Genomic DNA, 16,143 nt, shown 5'->3' on the forward strand with positions numbered 1-16,143 from the left:
CGTTGATTTCCAACTGGCATTCTCCGCATTGTTTTTTCTCCATCCTTACAGCGAACAAAAACTCAGTGAACAGCAACAAATGATAGCGTTAGCCCGAATACAGGAATGTGGTTGAAAATTAAATCCTTCGGAATCGTCCAAAACAGCAAATTCACAAATCAACTCCACAATTTAGCGATGAAAGCAGGTCCAGATAATACGTCAACGTTGAAAAAACGATTAAAAACTACAGTCAAACGAATTAAAAATAACTTTTAGCGGACACAATGTTAACGCGAATGTTGACAAATGAACAACGTCGATCGGATTTAGGATCATGGAGGGTTACAAGAAAAGGGTAAATTTAAGGTTAAAAAAATTCACCTTCGTGGTGATAAATCGAAGAAAAAGCTTTTTATAGAATATTTCTGGTGTAACTATATTATCAAGGTGGTGCATGGAAGGACTAATCAAAATGAATAACTCTGGTTCTAAAATTGAATCGTGCTTAAAATTTAGAGGTGCACATTTAACTGAAAATTTCTGGTGGAAAGTTCGCAACACTGTGGTGAATGTAAAAGCAAGGTTTATTAATTTTTCTGGTGCAAAAATTGCATCGTTCTGATAAATGAAATGAATAGAAAATTTGTCTGGTAAATGAACGCACAAGCTTTATTAAAATTTCTGGTGGAAAAGCTACACCGTTCTGGTGAACGGATGGGCAAGCTTTAGGGAAAATTTTTGGTCTTAAATTTGCTGAATAGAGAAACAAATTTTAATAATAATTTCTGGTGTAAAATTTGCACCATTCTGATGATTGGAGGGAAGCTGCTTTTTTGAAAATTTATGATGAAAAATCTGAAAATAGAGACAAGTTTTATTTGGTGGAAAACATGCACAATTCTGATGATAGGAGAAGCAAGCTATATTGAAAATATCTGGTGAAAAATGAAAAAAAAAAGGAAATCGGCACCAATCCTCCAATCTTCTCGCAATTTTAATTGAACATCAACGGTGGAAAATTTGCATCGTTCGAATTTGAGCAGGGTTCTCTCTGTTTATACTCTATAGTATAATGCGCTTGGCATAGATGGTCCACAGCGACTCACGAAGAGCTACTGATTCCAATCAATAGCAGTGCGGCTTCTTCCTCCTTCTATGGATGCTTATGTGGACTGCAGCTCGCTGCTTGTAGGCAGCCTTCCGTTGTGTACCGGAGAGCACCACCACTCACCACGCGGTGATTGCATAAACACCGTTTGGTGAGATCGGATGAAATTTAACTTTGAAATCTGTGTAATTATCATAGCAACAGTTGTACATTCGTGAAATTTTCAATAGTGACATTTTGAAAAATGAAAATATTTCTGATCGATTGGTGATAAAATTATTGAAATTGGTACTGGACCAGCTGAGTTATTAACGTTCAAAATCTTTCATTATCTTGTTACATGTTCCATTTTTGATTTTCACAAAGTGTATTCCCATATAGAAATCACAGACGTAGCCCTACGTCAAAAAAAAAAATCATAATGGACCACTCGCAGACACTCAACCGTAAAAACCCCGAGAACATGCTTCACGCGATCGAGGTCATGCCTCTGGCCAAAGGGAACGATAAAAACAAATCTCAATCGCTCCCCCGAAGATACGCATCCGCTCCCGCAAACAATGCATCCGATCCCCAATCCGGCGCAACCGGCATCCTGGATTCATTATTATAGAGCTTATAGTAAACATACTAATCATATTATGTATATTATTTTGATTTATTTTGATACACACCGATAAGCTCAGAATCACAGAGGATCCCTTTTCATCAAGTAAATATTTTCTCGTCACATCATCCACCTTGCCATCCATGCTTATTGTTTCATGATTGACTCCGCTGAGTTTTTCGTGATATCGACAATTACCGAATACAAATGCCTCTCCGGGCACTCCTTTGGTTTGTTTTTTTTTCCGTCGATCTTGTTTTCCGTGCTGAGCACCAATGCTACCGACGTGCCAGGAAGGCAGCTCCCACACCTGGACCCTACCTATCGACCCATCAACTTATGAACCGGGGACCAACGGCTTTACTTCCCATCCGAAGGAAGGCGTGATCAGAGATATTATGCCTCAGAACATCCCGGCGGCGCCGACTGGGTTTGAACCCAGGCCTGCTGGGGTGAGAGGTAATCACGCTTACCACTACACCACCGGCGCCGTTTTCCGGGGCACTCAATTCAATTAAAACCGTTGAATGCAGCCTCTTCTCTGATACTCCACGAACCATTATCTCTTGAGCGTTATTTTTTTCACGCCAAGAAAAACAAAAATTACCACGGGATCCAGTTGCAGCTACTGTCATCGCCTGCAACTCTTCACTACATGCGCGAGAAGGGGGTCAAGTAATTATCATGACAAAATGACCGTCAGTCACGTTGAGTGCCGAATGTACATTGTGTTTATGAGTGTTAGTTTTGCTGCTGGTTTCTCGCTTTCATAAATTCAGTTTTCCACTGTGATGACACGTCAGCGTCGCTGGTTGGGGAGGAAAAAGGCACTGCTGAAATAATTTAATTTCACGATTGCACTTATTAATGGTAATCGCGTTTTTGATTGCCGCCCAAGCGGTAAGGGAATTTTAGGTTATATAAAAAAAACTGCCAGCGGAAATATTGCTATCAACTCTAAACTCAACTGCGTGCTGGTGTCGGGGACAGTCGTGCTGTGTAACAGGCTTCGCACTCAGACTGGGAAACATACTTTCGTTGACGTTAAAAATTCCAGCATTGATTAAAACATTGTTTCACATGATTTTCAAATTACCTCACCATCAACCCATCGCACCGTCAAGGGACCTCCTCGTTGCCGGTAACAGCTGCAACCATCTAGTCATCCCTGTCAAATATGAAACTTTTACGGCGCGCGGCGACGACGACGACAACACGCGGAGAGTTGAACACCGTGAGTCTGTGTGTAGCAAAGTCGAAATTGTCATACGATGCAACTTCACTAGAGAGCGGCAATCGACCGGCAGCAAAGTGTACCGGCGAAGCCACAGCACATTAAAAATTCGTGAATTTAATAACATGATAAAGCTTTGGGCAAAACTTTCCGATCCCAGATGAGTGTGGCATAAGTGAACACCAAAGCGGGGTAATAGGTGAGGAGAGGAGAGGTAATTCCACAAGCGTTGTCCGGGAAAAAATTCAGACTATAGTGAAAACTTTCCGCAACAAATTGAATAGAATTATTTTGAATGGGGACTTTTTGCCTTGGCTTAGATACGTTTCGAGATGAATGCAGCAACCGGAAGTGAAGAAAAGTCATTGTTGTGCCCCACCCTGGAGGGGAACGTACATTTGCTTGAGGTTAAAAGTTGAAACAATTAGGAGCTTGGAAACTTTTAGTTACATGGTTGTATCGTTAGCAGTACTTACGAAGTGAATCATAATAAACGCCCTTGAACTCCTTGAAGCATGGAAGCACTGCCCAGGTACTGCGGGGCGTTTTCGGCCAGCACAGGATGCTATCGAAGTTGACCGGGCAGCCATCGTATGGCGTCTGAAATGGGAGAAGGGAAAATACTGTCAGTGTCTGAACATGTTTGTTAGTATTTTTATAATATAAGAAGCAAATGAAAGAAGTGGTTTTGTGTACACCACTCTGAAGCATAGGAAGTTATTATTTCCGTTATACCAGTTGAAATTTTGAAACTATAAGGGTGCTTGCTTTACAATTCTTATCTGTATCTGGAAGCTTATCAACATTTATTTAAGTCTGGGTAAGCCGAAAACCATTCAGCCTGAATACCATTCGGCCTGATGATCATTTGGTCTAATATTCATGCGAACAAAGGTCAATTTTGAGGAAGGCACGAGTTAATCATGTCCTTTACCAAACTCTCCTGTTGCGCAGTGGGACGAATTAAAAAAAATGGGGATATGGCTATTTGCAACGAAACTATTGAGTATAGCTTTTTGTTGTCTTCTAGAATGTTTCTTTATTTTTTAAGTTCTTTATTTATGTAGTGAAAAAATTTGGTTAAGGAGGGTATACACTCAGATAAAAAAAAAACTATCCCAGCTATCTCTTTGTTGAAAGGATTTACGCCAGTTTTTACAATTTTTTTTCACTATCTTTAAGGGGGTGTACCTTGCAGGTTAGCAGGTATTAGCAGCTAATGACAATGTCATTTCATTCAGCAACTTATATCCTACTGTTTCATATACAATTCATTGGGGGATCCAAGGGGATGCTTAATAAATATTCAAAAAATGTACCTCAATGTTTTGTTACGTTTTGCGGTATTCATGAAGATTTTTCCAAGTATGTACAAACATGAAGGCAAAAAACGTGTTGCTTACTGTTTATTATGACAAAAGAAATCATTATGGTGAACATTTGCACTAGCTATCAAAAGTAAATGGCAATTAAGCAGGTGATAAAACATTTATTCAAACTCTTTTGATTTCTGTTTGGTTACAATTTTTATTGCAGTTGATCGTTCTCCTCCCAATCTTCATCGCTGGATGAACATGGCATCTTGTTCTTTAAAATACTCGGTTCTTTCAAAAACTTCAATGCATCTCCTCTGAATGGAATGCTTTTCCTTCTTGGAATCTTTCGCATTGATGAAGTCAATGGGTCTGAAGACACCATCAGTCGGCTGAAAATGTATTGATTTGTGGCTACATTGTTGAATACAACAACAAAACATAAAGCTTAAATATGATTAGAAAATATAAAAAAGCACATATATGTACCGTGAACATTTCCTTGCCTGATGTTCTCGAAAGTTTTTGATGTCCTTATTTCGGCATTCTTGAGGTTCTTCTGGTAGAGTACCAACAGGAAGAATAGAAGCTCTTATAATGTCTGCGCCGTGAATCAGGAAAATTCCAGGATTCGTTAGTGTCAACATCAATTACGGGATTAAACGCAATTAAGTTCAAATAAATGTGTTACCACCTGCTGTATTGCCATTTAATATTGATAGCTAGTGCAAATGTTAACAATAATGATTTCTTTTGCCATAATTAACAGTAAGCAACACGCTTTTTGTCTTCATGTATGTAAATACTTGGAAAAATCTTCATGAAAAGCAAAACGTAACAAAACATTGAGGTACATTTTTTGAAAATTTATTAAGCATCCCCTTGGATCCCCCTATGAATTGAATATGATACAGTAGGGTATAAGTTTCTGAATGAAATGACGTTGTCATTAGCTGCTAATACCTGCTAACCTACAAGGTACACATCCTTAAACATAGTGTAAACAAAATTGTAAAAACTGGCGTAAATCCTTTCAACAAAGAGATAGCGACTTACTGTTCCGTGCAAAAATGTGCATTTTTAAAGCACTTACAACTTTGTAGAATATTTAAAAAAACGAGAAAATTCAAAGAAAACAGTTATTGTGAAAAATCGTTTTTTAAGGGAGTACTACCGTTTGTAGTCCATTTTTACCCTATAGCTTTGTCCACTTGAGAGAAAGAAAGTTTACACTCTAGACAAAGTTTCTTAAAAAAGACTGCATCTTCAATGTTTCCATAGGTGTTCATCAAATTTAACAAGACATAAAAAAGTTACTTTTTTTTTATCTGAGTGTATACCGTCCTTAACCAAAATTTTTTACTACATAAATAAAGTACTTAAAAAATAAAGAAACATTCTAGAAAACAACAAAAAGCTATACTCAATAGTTTCGTCGCAAATAGCCATGTCCAATTTTTTTTAATTCGTCCCACTGTGTGTTGGGGAGGAATGGTGAGGGGTATCTCTCCCGCCACCATTGGCCAAAGAGATGATCGACGATTTGCTAACGTACCTTCGATGTGCGGAGACAGTTCTATCAACAATCAATACGAAACTAACGATTTTAAATTGGCTCACCACTTTAGTAGCCTATTGGTCCCAAGCAAACGATTAACGTACCCTATTCTAGTTGAAATTCTATTACTACACTATGTTTGTTTTGATTCGCTATGAAAGTTTGACAGATAACATCAGGGGTGTGTGGATTCATGCAGAACATGCAGGGGTGAGTGAAATAGCTTGGGACTGCTTGGGACCGTTGTTCTGGTACTGAGTGAGCCAAAAATAATAATGATTTTCTTCGGGACCCAGTGGTCTTAGAGTTACCTCTATGGTTCTATCGATTGTTTCACACTGAAGTTGTCATGTGACGTAAACATCTAGTCGATAGGTTTGAAAATTGTAGCTGTTGTTACCTCTACCGCTGTATGTACTCCTGTTATCGTCAACTTAACGATCTCGAGGAGACACGGGTAAGGGGGGTGCTGCTACTGTACCTTTCTACCAATGACAGTATGATTGATGGTAATCATAGAACAAGAAAGTTTGGTAAAATTTGTTCAATTGTTTTGACATAGGACTACGTCTTAAATTTCTATACTGGGGATCACATTAAAAAAAATCAAAATTCAGGCAGGTAACAAAAAATCCCCAACACGGATGTAACGATAGAGCGCAAATCGAACACACGACACATTGCGCATGCTCACATGAGCGAGCTCACCGCTCGGTTGACCGCTCACCATTTAACCAATGAATGGAAGGGTGGAGAAAAGCAGCGATAATAGAAACGCTTGCCAAATCGTTTTCTTCGTCATTTACTTTCGAGCAACGGACGGATAAGCGTCGGACACGACGTATGAGCACGCATCGCACCAATACAAAAACGACGGCGAATGCACCCACATCGTCCGGAGGAAAGGCTTCCCGCAATAGGCAGCATGACTGGGCAGCCGCACAGTGGTGCCAAGGGTATCAAAACACGCGCTTTTTTATTTACGCTGAAATGATTGATTAAAGGTACTAGGTGTCTTCTGAGAAGTTTCTCAATTTACAACACTCCTTCTTATGGTAAAGAAAATTAATGATTTATCCAGTAATGCAAAATCTTTTTTTTAATATGATGAGATACAAAATAATTTTGTTCGGTGCCTTTGAGGTGGTCTGATTTTGATCCCGAGTCATTTTTTTAGTCACTAGAAATAACCCAGGTTGCAATTATTTCAGCGTAAATAAAAAAGTGCGTGTTTTGATACCATTGGCACCACTGTGCGCCGTAATCCAGTCGGAATCGACTTGCACTAGTGTGAAAGAGTCAAGTAGCGCCAGTTTTTCTTTCACAACAATCCAATCCAATGCTGGTCGGAGCACGGCTTGGTCTGGTGTGAACAGATTGTAATTCAGTGAATGTGATCAGAACACAGATCGGTTTTTGCTCACTCTGTTGAGTTGTTCGAAAGTTTCTAGTTTGTTCCAAATATTCGCAGTTTAATCGTGTCGTCAGTAGTGTCGGTCGCTTCGTGTGATGGGAAGACAGCGCTCCCGGAGCAGGCTCCTAGCGAAAGCGGTGCCACCGCGACGAACGTCAGCGTCATTGGTGATTTCGGTGACGCCGTCGACAACGAAACTGCTACCAGCCCGAGTTCAGTAAAAATGAAGCTTCCTCCACTGGTGGTGAAACAAGTGCCAATCAACACGCTGATTTTCGATCTCTCATCGCTGGGCGTTGCAGATGAGTTTAAGCTCGGCAGGATCGGCACCAAGGTGATGCTCCGTACGAAAGCGGAGTACGAGGTGCCTGTGAAATATCTGAAGGATTCCAAGGTGAAATTCTTCACGCATGACATCCCCAGTGAGAAGCCCTTCAAGGTAGTCATCAGGGGTCTATCAAACTTCGACCCCAAGATGGTAGAAGCCAAAATCAAGAACCGGCAAAAGCTGGCCCCAATCGCTGTCTTCCGAATGACATGGAGAGACGAAAACGTGAAGACGTACCCGGATTGTCTTTACCTGGTGCACTTACAGAAAGGGACGGTGACGCTCAATGCGCAGCAAGCCATCCGCTCGATCTACTCCATCATTGTAAGGTGGGAGCCATACCGTGGCGGCCATCGTGACGTAACGCAGTGCGAGCGACACGGTACCCGCAACTGCAACTTCAAGCCGCGCTGCAGCAACTGTGCACACGAACACGCCACTTCTGACAGCCTTGAGGATAGAGTCGTGGCGTTAAAATGCGGCAACTGTGGTGGTGCACATCAAGGTTCCGACAGACAGTGCTTCAAATGCAAAGAATTCAAACGCATCCGAAAGCAGGCGGCAAGCAACAAGAAGGACAAAACCCCGGCATTCAGGGCGGAGGATTTCCCACCTCTTCGTGCTGCCCAGCAAAGGCAAGCAAATTCGCGGGTGCAACCCCAGTGGTTCTGGAGACAACCACTTTGGAGCAGCAACATAGTGATGTGATGCCTCTGTAATTCTGGACATTCTTTTTATCACCTTTCTTGTGGACGGGGAACAAATACGAAAATTTGCACACCTCAGAAAATTTACTCTCCTGTAGTGACAGATTAAATAACTTCACCAAGGGAGTGAGCAACGACTCCGAACACAGCTTAAGAGCGGAAGCAGGAATGCCGTATGGCCCGGCAGCAAACGAGAATTTCAACCTTTGAAGAGCTAGATTGACGGTATGTTCACTGATGTGAAACGGGCGGAGCTCAAATGCATCTGTTGAAGAATCGCTTATAGCAATCGTGACTTGATTTGGTGAGGCCGAAGATTCATTGAACAAACTCATGAAATGTTGAGCAAAAAGGCGGCATTTCTCCGGTTCAGATTCAGCGGTTTGCTCACCGAGATGAACTGACAATGGCAAACCGACTTCGTTCTTTTTAGAGTTTACAAACGACCAGAAACGCTTTGGATCTCTGCGAAGAAATGATTGCGTACGGAAGACGTATCGTCGATACAGGGATCTGTTGCATTTCCTAAAGTCGTTACTTGTGCGGTTGAACTCCTGCTTCGTAATGTACGAACGATTTTGGCAGTATCTTCGTAGCGATTTAGCTCTATACCGTTTCACTTTCGATGAAAGTAACCGTTAGACCACGGTGGCTTTGGTGTGGTGCGGGTAATAGGTACAAATCCAGCTAATACTAATGGTCGCCAATCGATACCGGAAATAGCAGCACTAACCGCAACATAGTAGGCTCGACGGAAATCCAGTGTAAGATTATTTTCGGAACAATCCTCAAAAACGACTGGCGCTGGGAGGTTCATCAGGACGTCTAAAGCATGGCTTCCGAAACGGTGCATGCCAGAGTTGCAGCTTCGTTAGACAGAACAAGGTCTAGAAAGCGAGCGTTCCTACACCATTGATCTGCGTGAGGCCATGTAAAGCGAAACCGTCGATAAGCGTTGAACTAGCAGCCGATAGAACCGATTGAGGCTCAACCTGGAAAGACCCATCGTACGACTTACTCCACCGGAGCAAAGGCTGGTTATAATCTCCGAGCTGCAGAGAGTTGATACTAACAGTTTTTAGAATCCTAAGATGTCCTCTGAGGTCTCCTTCAAAGAGTTTTAACCTTGTAATCCTTAGAGCACTTTTTTCGGCTTCTAAATGTACACATTGATGCAATGGTAGCATATAAAGCAAAGCATCCAATGCTTTCGATGGTGTACTTATCAATGCACTTTTGGAATTTTTTCTAACTGTCTCTGAGTAACATTCTATCTTTTGACCAATGCACCATAAGTAACCCTGGGTTTTACAATTGCCGAGTAAATCCAATGGATCATTTTCGGTTTCAGTCCCCACTGTTCTTTTGCATATTCATAGAGCATTAGTAGCGTTGTTTATTGCCTGCTCTAGATGCATGCTCCAATTAAGTTTACTCTATCAAGGATTACTTCAAGATATTTGACATCATTAGAAAGTTCAATCAGTGTGCCTTTCAATCTTATGTTGTCCAATGAAAATTTCTTCCTTCGCGTAAATGGCACAATAGTAATTTTAGAAGGATTAATGTTCAATCCTTCCCAACCATGATGAGACAAAATTTAAGGCAATTTACATTCTGTTAGCGATAATACAATCATATTTGCCACGTACAATTACGACTATATCATCTGCGAAGCCAACTATGTCGAAGCCTTGGGCTATTACATTTTTGAGAAGATCATCGACTATTAAAGACTACAATAGAGGTGATAACACGCCTCCTTGCGGGCATCCTTTAGTTGCTCTTGCACTGATGAGTGAGCATTAGGTCGTCCCTTATTTTCTAAAATTCGACCAATTTGTAAATTCAACCTTTTTAAACGTTCGTTTTGGTTAGAAAACAAACATATAAAAATTTGAAGTTCGTACGTTAACGTTTAGAGGTCGCTCATCGGCTCTAAATGAATGGTAGTGTAGGAGACCCCCCATGCCACGGCAAGCACGCTTCCGTAGTGTATGCGTTATAGGTAAAAATACGTCGTTTGTGGGTATTCCTCAAACAGATAATGGAACGTCAGATTGATCTCATTTGGTGTAAGCAACTTTTTCAAAACATAGTGTATATGCATATTAATTATTTTTGTGTAGTTTTTAAGTGATATGTTTTCCATTTAATGTGTTTTAGTTCAATATAGTCGTTAGTTCAAAAGTGGATTAAAGCAAAGTAATGAAGGCAGTCCAATTAATTTATTTTACTTATTAACAAAGTTTTGTAGTGTTGTCTTTTGTTTATTTGGAAGCTTCTTCCGCAAATCTTCCACATTTAACAGCAGATTCTGGAAGTCTTCTTCTTTTTTTGTCACATTTCTGTTATAATCCTGCACAGGGTCCATCATTTTCGAAACATAGAAAGGAAAATGAATTTTTCACGCAATCGTTTCGTTTCGAGCAGGATCGTTTTCGTGTATTTCATTCTGCATCTTGTTATCGAGTCACGATGAACGTGTTTTCTGTCAAACAAGACTTGTCTATCAGTTATTTTCGTTCTTCAAGTTCATGAGTTCATTTCATTTGAAGCAAAAACTTGTTTCAATTGACGTAATGAACGACTCGAAATCTGCCTCCTTCGATTTGCTTTGGTTTCACTTCAATTCGGTGCTGAATCGACTTGTCACGCGTCGCGTCGTTCCTTCTTTCCTATTTATTACTTTGTATCGGTGAACCGAAAAAATGGATTGTCCAGGACCATCCTCGACTCCACAAAAATGCGAGAAAAAACGTAGTGATGGTGTTACGCTAGCAGAAAAGGCCGCTAAGTTCATTACGCGTGATGGCGCTAAAGCCATCTGTAACATCGATAGCGGTAGTGGGTGCACCTATATACAGCGAAAGTTGGATATAAACAATTTTGTTCGACATTTCCGAACACGCCACACGGAAAAGGCCAACAGCGAAGGGTTGCAAAAGGAAGGAGAACCGTCGGCTAAAAAGCCGAGGATTGTCACGAAACGGCCATGCGCCATTGACAAGCGACTGATTGTTGAAGTATCAGTAAAGCTGGTCGCAAACCATAATCTTCCCGTATCCTGCTTGGAATGGGAAGTTATGCGCCAGCTTTTTGATCCTCTTACAGCAGCGGTAGGCATGTCGATGGATACCCGCATATTGAAGGGCCATGTGACAGTCAGTGCGGAGATGGTGAAGGATGCGATCGCCAGCGAGATGCAGGGAGTCTTAGTCTCGTTAATAGTTGATTCTGCGGCACGTCACAACAGGCACGTACTGGCCATTTTGGCCAGGTATGCAATCGACGATAAAATTGCCACGCGAACACTGGGTTTGTAACATACGCATTATCACAAAGGGTTAAGGGATTTTATCTCAGCGTATGCTCCTATTTTGGGTTTAACACAAAACCTAGGATTTAAACAACTTGCTTTCAGTGAGGTCCAAAATAGGAACATTAAGCCGAATTAAACCCTGTTACCCTACGTAATGGTCATTTTTACGTTTAACCTCCAGGGGTCATCGAAGTCAAAGAGGGACAGACCGCGGCTTTTTTAAAGGATCAGATCATGATGGTGATCCAAAGCTACGGCTTGACTGTTGATCAGATTTTTTCTGTAACGTGTGACAACGGTGCCAACATGCTGGCTGCTGTGCGGCAGTTGAAGCAGGAGTTCGAAGCAAACTTCCTCACAGTATACGATGCCACCGACGATCCGAATGGAGTCAACATAACGACTGAAGAAGAGGATGGAAAACAGCAGGAGTTGCTTACAGCGGCGTTGAGTGACCAACTGCAGGAGCATCTGAATCTTGTTCGCTGTGCAGTGCATACGTTACAGTTAGCTATTTTGGACGTAGTAAACAAATCCAACGAAGAAGTGCAGAAACTGACGAAAGTGGCCAAAAAATGCAGGTCGGTAAAATACACAACGTTTTTTGAGCTATATGGCGCTACCTATCCTCCGGTCTGGGGGCAAACGCGTTGGGGTGGAATTTATGTATGCAGCGGCCATTTTTTGATCAACTTGCAGAGCAGTTTCAGGAATTGAGTAATGTTTAAAGTGTCCTTTCATTTCCTTAAATAATTGCCGATTTTGTTATAGATATGTCTGACAGTTGGGAATTCGCCGAAAAGTACGAGCAAGCTTTCAAACCGTTGTACGTATTAACAAAAGACATGCAAGCCGAGCATGTATCGTTATCTGATTTCTACCTGCAGTGGATTATTGCCACTCAAAAGGTCAAACAAACCGAGCCGAATCCTTTCGCTGGTGTGCTGGTTGTTAGTGTGAATAACCGTTTGCGGAACTTGAAAAACTCAAGGGCTTTTAAAATGACCCTTTATCTAGATCCGCGATTGAACTACGCAGGTTCAAAGCTATTTAGCAACGAGGAAAAAGAGGAGATTCAAGTAAGACATACAATTTTCATATATCTTTTTTTCTCTACTTCCCACTCTATCTACCTGGCACTCTACCACCCACTCTTTCTACAGCTATCATCCGAAGAACGCGTTACCCTCTGAGTTGTACCCACCGCTATTTTTGCCGGATTTTCAATCAGTTAATCTGATCTGCATGTGATACGTGTCAATGAAGATCTAGTCACTCGCAGAAAATCAAAGCGATTGCTTGAACACCCGCCGAGAAAAAGCGGTGGGTTGAACTCAATGGGAACTTGGGAGAAAGCTATACTTCCGATTCTATATACCTACCACTTTATCTATCTCCCATGGTCTATCTATCTGTCACTGTACCTTCCACTCTATCCACCTCCTTAGCTATCTATCTCCCATTGTATCTACCTCCAACTCTATCTACCAACTATATTATTTTCCTCCCACTTAATCTACCATCCATTCTATCCACCCCCATTGTATCACCTCGCACATTATTTATCTCCCGGTCTATCTACCTCGAGATCTATCTATCTATCTCTCTATCTATCTCTTTCTCTCTCTCTATCTCACAGTCTAACTCCCATTGTATTTACCTCCTACTCTATCTAGCATTCATTCTATTTAGCACTAATTCTATCTACAACTCATTCTATCTACCTTCTACTTTATCTACCAAGATGAGTCTAGCTTATAAGAGGTGTTCTCAAGTACTCAGTTTGTGGGATAGAGGGAAGCGGGGTAGGTAAAGGCAGCAGAGACAGCAAATATGATATCGGAATCCACTTTCAAATGGAAAAAATCAAAGGATATATGGCTGTTTACTTTGGACATGTACTTGAGATCACCTTATAGAAGCTCGAATCTTCTTGGTTTTAACCTCTCACTCTATTTACCACCCACTGTAACTCCCACTCTATCTACCTCCCACCCTATCTACCACCACATCAACCTAACACCCACTTTACTTTATTGAAAGAAAGTCCCATTGCACCCCACCCGCTATCTCTCTCCACCTACACTCGTATGCATTGAATTATAATTATTTATTTATTGATTTATTTTAAGCTTACATCGTAGAGACCTGGAACAGGATCCATGATATTCGTTCCCCAAAATCCAAAACCTCTTGTGATCCGCCATCATCTATTTCTCTGGAAGACGAAAACGATATCTTCATCACTCAACTTTTTGGAAGCTCAACGGTAACCATAGTTGCTGGTGAAGAAACTGGTTTCATGCAGCAACTGAAGGCAGTGGAAGTTGAACCAAGACGAAGCTTCAATTTTGATGTCTGGAGATTTTTGATGGACCGTAAGGGAACCCACCCTGAACTCAGTGCGGTGGTTTCCGTCGTGCTGGCCACACCGTCCAATCAAGTGTCGGTTGAGCGAGCGTTCAGTGCTTTGGCCCTGATTCTAACAAACACACGATCGACACTTGGGGAAGACACTCTGCAGAAATTGTTGTTAGTGAAGCTCAACAAGGAAGTATTCGACAAAATTTTGCCTACAATGTGTAACTGGAAAGATGAAAACCAGTGAATTCAATTTCTTTCTGTATTTTTTTTTATTATTACTTATTTTTAACTTACTGATGATTAAAAAGTAAAATAAATTTATTTTGGACGAGAAAAGAAATTCCTCAAATAATTTATTTGTGAGAAAAAAAATCGCTTTCCATCCAATCCGTCGATCGGATTCATGTCGATGCTGTTCATTTGTCAACTTGTCTCTCCCAACACAGTTTACTCATTTTTGGGTAGGTTCAGTTTTGACCGATCTGGGTGGATTCTACCCAAATTTGGGTAGTTTTGAAATAGCGTGTATGCATGCGCTGAAATGAACCGAGTGATATGTCAAAAATCAAAACAAACCGCGTGAATTCGGTAAGGAGTGCTTCATTTCAAAACGCCTATAAGTTCATTTGACAGTGAAAAACGTTATGAACACAAACTATGCAAAAACAAACAGCATGAAAACTGATCGAAAGGGGTTTTGTTGATGTTGAAGGGAATCTGCTCGAAGAGAAGACATAATGATTTTCAATTGAAAGTGATGGTTGTTAGCTTGACGATTTTCAATTGAAAATGACTTTGCTGAACCCTGATCCTGCATCAATTTGATTGCTCTCTCTGCGTGGTCGTTTACCTCTTGAAACCGAGTAACGATTTCTTCTCCTTTTTGGTATTCCTTATTAGTACTCCATTAACTTACTGGTTCATCGAAGAAGCTGATATCAGTCCCCAATACTCTAAAAAATTCAACAGTATTGGTAGTTGTCAGCTGGTCCAGCGAAATTGTACTCAACTCAGTGAGAAGAATATTCCGTTTCTTTGTCGGATCATCATTGCCTTGCCTTGTTCGAATGGATTGGACAAGCTTCTCTTGTTCTTTGGAAGATAAGCCAGTGTCAAACACAGAGAGACCAATTAGTTCTTCACTTAGATACCAGAAATGGCCTGAAAATTTTCTTTGCGCAGCCCCAGCAGCATCTGGATTGAAACTTTCGAACTCCTTAAGATCCGCTATAAACTTGAGATCACTGCGAGGAGCAGATGCAGCGAAAGGTGCGGAAAACCACGCTTCCACATACACTCCAACTATGAAAGCGCATACTACAAGCAATCCGGCCGGGTCTTTGTGGAGATGAAACTGCGCCCTGAAGAGATACATCTTTAGACTGTAGATAGCCCGTGCCATCCAGGTCCCGGTTCACGGAAATAAATTCCTCTTGGAGGAACTTTGCCCAAAAAAATGATTGTAAGTTCCAGAAACTCACGGTAATCATCCCTCGGCTGTCCAAGCTACGAAATTTCATTGAAATAATATCATTTTCTTATCATATGAGTTAAGATAAAATACTCACAATGATGTTGTGTTCCGCGAAGCTTGCAACTTGAGTTATGCGATTTCTCAAAAAATGTGGTAATTCGTATGTCAGCAGAACTTCGTATTTTCCTTATCTATTGACTTCCAGTGGCTTTGAAATTGCTTGAATATAATAATGTCGGGTCCGCTTGTCGGCCCCATGATGGTATGGATGACACTTTCTAGGGCTAGCTCTAAAATATGGTGCCTACAGGGTAGCCATAGAAGGTTCGCCTCAAGTTGGCGCTCTATCCACGAAGCTGCACCGTTCTTCCAGCCTTTAATTAGTAACCGTGTTTGAAAATCATTAAGTAGCAAAAAAGGAAAGTAACGACTTAAGCATAAGATATGATAAATACCTGTATTGACACTGGGGGTGTCAAAGGACATAGCTTTAATTCGATCAGTTAAGTTCCAAGCTTTAATCAATTCCACAACAGCTTCTCCGATGGCTTTTCCTGTCCCTCTTTCAACAAATGGAACGCCAAGAAGCTGTGTCGTGCTTTTTCCTGTCACAAGTACTGCTTGGTGATCGACCAGTTCCTTTCCTATCAAAGAACTCACCACTTTACCGTCCCAGTGAACTGTAAGGATTTCATCGGGACTGAAATTCTCCATCAATTTCAAGGACGATTC

The 16,143-nt window shown here is 41.1% G+C and overlaps 1 protein-coding gene and 1 pseudogene across 2 annotated transcripts in view; one reads left to right on the forward strand and one right to left on the reverse strand.

Annotated features, from left to right (window-relative positions):
• Nucleotides 1-3,489, reverse strand: part of Dh44-R1 (Diuretic hormone 44 receptor 1) — a 145,024-nt gene extending 141,535 nt beyond the window's left edge. For both annotated transcript variants that reach the window (XR_010518425.1, XM_065233161.1), the window contains exon 1: nucleotides 3,408-3,489. The gene's annotated coding sequence lies outside the window, so the exon portion shown is untranslated. The remainder of the gene's footprint in view (nucleotides 1-3,407) is intronic.
• An 8,306-nt stretch (nucleotides 3,490-11,795) lies between these two features.
• On the forward strand, nucleotides 11,796-14,181 carry LOC135710533 (uncharacterized; annotated as a pseudogene).
• The last annotated feature ends 1,962 nt before the right edge of the window (nucleotides 14,182-16,143 follow it).

Source organism: Ochlerotatus camptorhynchus, unplaced genomic scaffold, assembly GCF_037179485.1.
Source record: "Ochlerotatus camptorhynchus isolate MF236.1 unplaced genomic scaffold, CSIRO-AGI_Acam_v1.1 ptg000391l, whole genome shotgun sequence".
Classification (NCBI taxonomy): domain Eukaryota; kingdom Metazoa; phylum Arthropoda; class Insecta; order Diptera; family Culicidae; genus Ochlerotatus; species Ochlerotatus camptorhynchus.